Genomic DNA, 8,542 nt, shown 5'->3' with positions numbered 1-8,542 from the left:
AAAAGGAAGGACACAAAAGTCGGGGGGTTGAACCATATTAGCCCAAAATTTAGACAAGGAAATAACATAAATTAAAGGTCTATTCTATATTTTCCACCATAAAATTCAGATTGTTATAGAGAAGGGACACTAAAAAAGTGATTAGTACATTCTTCACTGTTGCCAAAAGGGCATAAATAGAAGTCTCGCAAAATCCTTTCCTTTTGATGTTTTCCTGCGAGACACTTATTTTGATTTGATAGCCACATAAAAAAGTTGCACAAGCTAGCCAAATTTATTCCAAATTCTCCTCCACTAAGGAGACTCTCAATTCTCCTCTTTTTAAAGTGTAGACACCTAAAAATGACCGACCTTAATAAAATAAATATTTATTATTTATTTAATTAATTCATTAGTGTTTTCTTTCTAAATTAAATAGGTATTTATTATTTATTTAATCCCATTTTTTTCTTAAATCAAATAAATATTTTATTTATTAATCTGGCTCCTTTTCCTCTATTAATTAAATAAATATTTTTAGTTTAATAATTAATTCATTCCCTTTTTCTTTTAATTATAGCCCCTCATCTTGTTCACTTGATCACAATCTAAATTCGTAGGCATGTGACAAGTGTCATATTGCTCTTCCTTCATTTAATCATTTCTCCAATATCCGCATTCGTTGAATTTAAAAGTCAACCCACCACTTACTCATATCCCTTCATTTCAAATGAACTTCTTAATCCTATTATCTCTTATCTTTTACCTTGACACCTTTTGATCTCTCCCTTCATCTTTACCTACCCTCTAATGTTATGCGTTCTCTTTCATCTATGAGATCATGGTCATTTCATCATTTAACTTCTTAATCTAAACTCTCCATTTTTATGGTGATCTCTATAAAAAAGGTTTCTTCCTCTCATTCTACATCACAAATAGTTTGAACATACTTATACTCTGCCAAAATCAATCTAGCCATACCTCATCATACTACATCATAGCTTACATCATGACAACCATAATCCATTCCTCTTTGAGCTCTTGTGCAAGAGTATACAACTCTCAGAGCAAAGACTATCAATACGAGATCACGGAGGATAAGAGAACAATGGAGACAAGCCTACCATGTATGTAAGGGTATATTTACCTTGTTTTATGTTTTACTTACGTGTTGCATGGTAGTTCTCTATTGATTGTCTGTTCGAATTGGTTTGTAGATCTAGGGTTAGTGGTTGGATCTTATTAGGATTTACAAATAATTCAATATTCAACATACACATTTTGGCATATGTTTGGTGGAACCTTAGTCCCTTATTACTAATCATTTTGTGAAGCATTTTTGAAAGTTGCAGGTTGGATTTGCGATAATTTTCTGTTTCGACGTTTTTGTAGGTTTTCGTCACGTATCTGTGAGGTTTTGTTGCATTTTTTTTTTTCACCAGAGTGGTGTTTTGGTTTTCTCCAACAAGAGTTTAGTCTGTTTTTGCATTTTAGTCTTGCTGCATTTTTGCAGGTTATTATCTCATTTTCGGAGGGTTTTGTGGCATATTTGTTTTGTAGGTTTCTATTTTTTTTATTTGCACATTCTTGCTACGTTTTTGTCAATTTGTGCTACATTTTTGTTCCCTATTGTTGCATTTTTGTTTGCAGGATTTCTAAGTTGTAGATTTGTAGGGTTAATCTTTTTGCATTTTAGTAGTCTTATTACATTTTTGTTAGGTTCTGTTGTGTTCTTGCATCGTTTGGTGGCATTTTTGCAAGTTTCTAAGTTTGTAGGATTCTATTGTTGTGTGTTTGCATTTTCTTCTCGCATTTATGAGGGCTTTTGGTTGCATTTTTGAAGGTTCATGCTACATTTTTGTCAAGTATACTTGTGAATTTGAGTTATGCTTTTGCATTTGAGTTCTAGGTTTCCGCACTTTCCAAATTCGGTTTGCTTTAGCTAACCCTTGATACTAAAAAGTGGTGCCGCTGATCCTTGGCCATCCAAGTCTAAAATCCAAAAAGAGAAAAAAAAAAGAATTATCATTTGTAAGTGCAAATTTAAAGTTGCTTTCCTTTGCGTGTTTGCATATATTTAAAAATATTTCATTTCTTAAGGGTTAATGAACAAGTGTCTTTTGTGTTTGGTGTGCTTGCACATTTGTGGGTGGACCGAAATTATTATATGCGTATCATCTCCCCTCGCCTTCGTGGACCATGGGTGCAAGAGAAACCTATAACAACACCCATTTTTCCTTTTTAGTAGTTTCATCGCCTCAAGGTTCTATTGGGAAGGTCAAAGTTTGACATAATTATGAGTTTATTCATGATGTAAATTTGTCTTTAGAAGCCATTAGAGAGAATTTTTTTTGTCTAAGTGTAAAACCCGAGGGTCTCATATAGGTCTTCGTTTTCTTTGTTTTAATTTCTCACTGACTGGTTGAATAGGTCACCCATGGTTTTAAGTTGTGACTTGAGTCTTTTAAATCATCATGATTACTGACTCCTTGCACTAGTTTTCCATTTGCCTAAGTATCTAGACCAGATAAATACTTTTTTCCTAGGCAACGACCCCTTTACCCCTCAATGTTTACAGTAAACTGTCCACATACATTTAAAATTAACTTAAGTGCAGGTTGCACCCCGCAACTCCATTGGGTTTGACTTTGGTAAACCTTTTTGGTGCGGGGTAGTGGGGAAGAATAAGTGTATTGGAAGCAACTAAGGCTCAAGGGTGGTCCCATAGGAAGGATGACGTCAACCACAAACCTTGTGTGGGGTAGCAAGGGCAAAGGATTGAAGGTTTGAAAGATACCCTACAACCCCACGACCAAATAAGAAATGTTAAAGGAACATTGTGGGGTGGTGGAAAGATATTTTAGGTAAGCGATTAGTGGTTAGAAAGATACACCCTACGTCTCGCACTTTTGTTGTCGACATGCAAAATGAGCTGTGGATAGCAGGAGGGAATGTGAAGTCTTAAAGGTTACCCTGCGTCCTCGCAGGGTATTGATTGGGTCAAGAAAAGAGCCACGAGATGATAGGGGTAAGTGAAAGGAGATAGAGATTTCTACCTTGCATCCCCATGATGATTAGTACATTAGCAAAAGTTGATGCTGGATGAGGGGGCCTGACAAAAGTTGAGAATATAATGTGCCGTGTGGTGAGTTCTTGCCAACTCATCAAGTCAATACAAGTCAAAATGAATCTCAACCCTATGATAATAAGATGAATGACAAAGTTTTGAACCAAATAATAGCTACCAACTTAAACACTCACATGATGTGAATTAATGGTGACGAGATACAAAGCCAACTACAACTCAAGAAGATAAATTTGATGTTCAAGGCTGATTTTGTCATTCTACTTTCAAGATTTCAAGCAAACGAGCTCTTAGGCAATAAAGGGAGAATTGCAACGACCAACTAGGGTTTCAAGCTTTGTAAAAATAGTAAGTTATCTTCCCACCTTAGTGATTCTATAGTGTGTTGGTGTAAATAATTATTCATCATGGATATTATTACACTTTACTTAAGTTTACTTAGGAAATGCATTTTCATAGTAGTTTGGGTATGAGACACTTGGGTGTTTGTGCCACATTGGGATAGTGTGTGTAGGAGAAATTCCACCTTTTATGGTGTTGATTTTGTTGTTACACTCCACTCTTGTTGTTACACTCCACATTCAGTGGGTAATCCACCTCATGTGGACTATTATATTATTTCTCCTACCTACCCACACCTATTTCCTACCTACCCTTGTTTCTTATTGAGCCACATGTCATGTTTGTGTGCTCACATATCCCTAGCCTTGCCTATATAAGCAGGCTCATCTACATTGTATGTAACTATTGAATCATTATTATTGATCATTTTCTATTGATGAGAATACAGTTTATTCTTGTCCCATATTATGTCTCTATTTTGTACATTTCATTGAGCTTTTGATCTTGGCAAAATCTCACATGGTATCATAGCCATTGGGGCTTCATTGATTCATCTTCAAGAGACAGATCTGAGGAGCAACATCTTTTGGAGGCGTCCTAGACCAGATCCGACCCCGCCATTGCGTCCAGAAGGCCGTTTCCATGAATTTTGGTTATAAAGTCGGCCTATTTTGGTGAGAAAATTTTTTTCTCCAATTTTGCTAGTATTGTACGGATTTCGAAAATTTTTATTATTTTTCAGAAAAAAAAGAAATTTCTTTTTCTGAAAATATTTTTCAAAAATAAAAAAAAACCAAAAAAAATTGAAAAGTCGAAAGGAAAAAATTGAAAATAAAAAAAAAAAAACAAAAAATTTGTGTTTGGGGGTTCGCAAACCCCCGTACCTTGTACCCGCGTGTGTAGCGTTTTGCAGGGCCGCCGTACCTCCGAGCAGCCGAAGACCCGTGCCGAGATCCGGGCTCCCGCCATCGGCCGCTTCATCTCTCGCCGCCAACGTCTCGGCAGTCGCCACGCTGCCGTCGCCTCGCTCCGCTCTGCATCTCCTCGCCGCCTACGCCGGTCGAAGCCTGCCGCCGTCCGGACTGTGTCTTCTCTTCGACGCCCAGGTCCCGCCACTAGCTGCCTTCCTCCCGATGGTCTCTACCGCCTCCAGCAGTGCCCGGACCTGCCGGTCTCTCTCCATCCGCCGGTGACCACCAACACAGACGAACCCGCGTCCGCCACGTGGTAGGCGGCCACTGGCCCGCGGGTTAAACCGTACCTTCCGTACACATAGTCATCCACCACATCATCTGCCACATGGCTCACACAGTCAGCTTTCCGTACGCACTGTATACTGCCCAGTCAGCAAATCCGTACGGTACGGACTGCACAGTCATCTGCCACATCATCTGTCCGTACAGTACGGACGCCCAGTCAGCAGGGGTGAAGTTTTGTGATGGTCATACGGCTGTCAAATTTAACCCACTGACTTGCTGACATCAGCGCCACATCAGCATTTTTCAAAATTTGGCAGGCCCCTCTCATTTGCATTTTTGATTTTGCAGTTCAACTTCAAATGGCCATAACTTGCTCATTTTTGCTCCTTTTTGGGTGCAATTTTTTTTTGAAATGGGCTAGAATTTCGTGCTCTCCGTAGTGGTGAAGGAATTTTTTGATTTTGGTGCACGGATTTTTCAGAAAATGCAGTTTTTGGTGACTGTACCTGAGTAATCCCAGTTTTTGCAACTTCAGAGGCTTCGTTTGGGGTCATACGACCTCCTTTTCAGGTGCCATTTTTTTTGAAAGTGTGTATTTTTTCATCTACTTTCACATGATGCTATCAGATTGATGCCATTGTAAGTAAAAATTATACTTTCAGATTTTGGCCCTTTTTGGCTCTCTTGGTACTTGTATATTTGCTTGAATCCCAGTTAGATTCATTGCACTATTAATTGAAGTATCTTGTATCTCATTTGAGAAGTTGTAAAATTTGCATCATAAGCCCACTTTGCCTTGTTTTGTAAGTGGCTCATTGTAATCGCACTAAGTATAAAGTGCCAAAATCATCACTTTGGGGGGGGGGGGTACTTTGATTGAGTGAATTTGGGGGGGTGTCTCTTGTGCTTTTGTGCTCTTGTGTTCCTTCCTTTTTGCTGCTATGGGTTCTTCTAAGTTTCCTCTCTTAACTCCACATAACTATGCTACTTGGAAAACTGATGCATGGAGTAAACTTATGGAAAAAGGACTCACTCATTACATTGATGGAACTATTGTTGCTCCAGCTGATGCTAAGGCTGATCCAGTTGGTCACTTAGATTGGCTCACTAAAAATATCATGGCAATTGGTACCTTAAGAAAGTATGTATCAAAGGATCTCATTTTTCATATTGAGAAATGTACTCTAATCAAGGATGCTTGGCAAAAGTTTCAAGACTTGTATGGTCAAGTTGATGAGATTAGGGGATATCAAATTGATAGTGATCTCACCATGTTAGATCCCAAGAACTTTGATACTATACAAGATTATGTCACTAAGGCAAATGAGTTGAGGGCACAACTCAAAGATTGTGGCATTGATAAAAAGGATACTCAATTGATATTCAACTTGATAGGCAAGCTTCCACAAGAATATGCAGCATTTGTTTCTAGTTTCCAAACCCATAGGATGACAATGGGTTCAAGCTACACAATGCCTACATTTGATGCTTTCAATGAAATGTTGATGATGGAACAAACTAAGTTGATAAGCATGGGCATTCTTAAGGCTTCTAAGTCTCAAGCATTAGTGGCAAATCAAGGGAACAAAGGAAATCAAGGAAAGGACAACTCAAACAAGAAGAAATGGAAATGAAAGCCTAAAGAAAAAGCAACATCTTCTCCAAAACAAGGAGATTCATCCTCTTCCAAGAGAGATAATTCACCAAAGAGGGAGAGACCTACTTGTGGTTATTGTAAAAAGATTGGTCATGAGGAGCATCGTTGCCATTCTAAGAAGATTGATGAGCTCACACATATAATCAAAAAGCATAACATTGATTTGCCTAAAGTCTACAAGAAGGATGATTCATCAACTTCCACTTCCTCACATTCAAAAGGAAAAGGGCAAGCATTCATGGCTTCTACAAGTGGAAAGACTCACTCTTTTGGAACAAGAAAAGGAAAAGCTCTATGTGCTACTATCAGTCATGATTCAGAGAGATGGCTTCTAGATTCAGGGGCTTCTCATCATATGGCATCTTCACAGTCTATGTTCTCTACATTTGAGCCTTGCACCATGCCGCAGATATTGATGGGCAATCATACATACATGGATGTGATTGGGAAAGGATCTATTGACATTGGGGATAACTCCTTCAATGATGTGTTGTGTGTACCCCACTTGACAAACAATCTCCTTTCTATCTATCAAATCACACATGGCGCAACTAAGAGAGTTGTGGAGTTCACATGTGACTCAGTTTTTATTAGAGACTTGGAGACTAGAGCTATCATTGCGACTGGGGTGGTTGATCATGCATCTTGGTTATACTCCTTTTCAGATTTTGTTGATGATGATGATTTCACATTTGATGATTCTATACATGATGATCACACTTATTGTGATAGTTCAGATTTTGAGGAGAACTTTGGACACTTGAACATGGGGATTCTCACATGTGACCCCATTCTCGAGCCTTGTATTTCATCTCCTCATATTGATATCACATCACCTATTGCACCTGATGATGTAGATAGTGCGACAGTTTTGCCTTCATGTGATTCAGTGCAGTAGGATATTCATTGTCTTCCAGCTTCAGATTCATGGGATGATTACTTGACAGATATTGCAGGTTTATTTATGGAATCCTACATTGCAGATTTGGGAGACATCATTGATGACATTCATCTTCTCTTTGATGAAGGTGATCCTTCTTCGATTGTTGCGAGGGCACAGTCTGACCCTCTTGTTCATTCTCTACATGATCATTCTTTCGAGGTTGACATGATTGTGGATACTTATGTACAACAGTTGGAGGAGGTCTCTTTATTTTTTGAGGAGACATGTGAGTCTTTGGGACATGTTCTACATCCATCTCCACTAGATCTTGGAGTGCCTTTTTCAGCAGTGTGGCACAGTTTACCACCTTTGGAGGGGGTATCTTTTAGCATCGACATGGGGACACTTGAGCAGTTTTCAGAGATTCCTTTCATCATGAGTTTTCTTCATCCATCTTCCCTTCATGATTGGGGAGACTTCATGGATACACCTTTGGTTTTGTTTCTTCTTAAGGGGAGGAATGTTGTTCGACGTTCGTGGAGCAGTTTCTTCATACATCAAGCTTCTATCATTGGTGCAGATTCCACATTGAGGGGGGGCTTCCTAGCTTCTCTTCTTCTCTCATATGGGGGGGACTTTTTCCTCACATGGGGTTTTGTTCTTCATATTCTTCTATGAGAGTTCTCTTGTATAGCTTTCATCTCTCTTTTGGGGGAGGGTTTTTTCCCATTGGTTTTTTCTCTCTTTTCCCACTTTGTGAGAGATTTCATTGCATTGGTTTGCATGCATTTGCATTTGTACATGGGTACCTAACATGGCCTCGTAGCCGGGACCCATCTTGCATTGCTTAGTTGCATTGTAGACTTAAGTGCATTCCCCTAAGTTGCACTTAAGGGGGGGTGTTGGTGTAAATAATTATTCATTATGGATATTATTACACTTTACTTAAGTTTACTTAGGAAATGCATTTTCATAGTAGTTTGGGTATGAGACACTTGGGTGTTTGTACCACATTGGGATAGTGTGTGTAGGAGAAATTCCACCTTTTATGGTGTTGATTTTGTTGTTACACTCCACATTCAGTGGGTAATCCACCTCATGTGGACTATTATATTATTTCTCCTACCTACCCACACCTATTTCCTACCTACCCTTGTTTCTTATTGAGCCACATGTCATGTTTGTGTGCTCACATATCCCTAGCCTTGCCTATATAAGTAGGCTCATCTACATTGTATGTAACTATTGAATCATTATTATTGATCATTTTCTATTGATGAGAATACAGTTTATTCTTGTCCCATATTATGTCTCTATTTTGTACATTTCATTGAGCTCTTGATCTTGGCAAAATCTCACAGTGTGCTTTCTGGTTTTCTTGATTTGCAAAGGATACT

The sequence above is a fragment of the Cryptomeria japonica genome, chromosome 5 (genome assembly GCF_030272615.1).
Source record: "Cryptomeria japonica chromosome 5, Sugi_1.0, whole genome shotgun sequence".
Taxonomy (NCBI): Eukaryota; Viridiplantae; Streptophyta; class Pinopsida; order Cupressales; family Cupressaceae; genus Cryptomeria; species Cryptomeria japonica.
The sequence above is the reverse complement of the archived record's forward strand: the minus strand, read 5'-3'. Positions refer to the sequence as shown.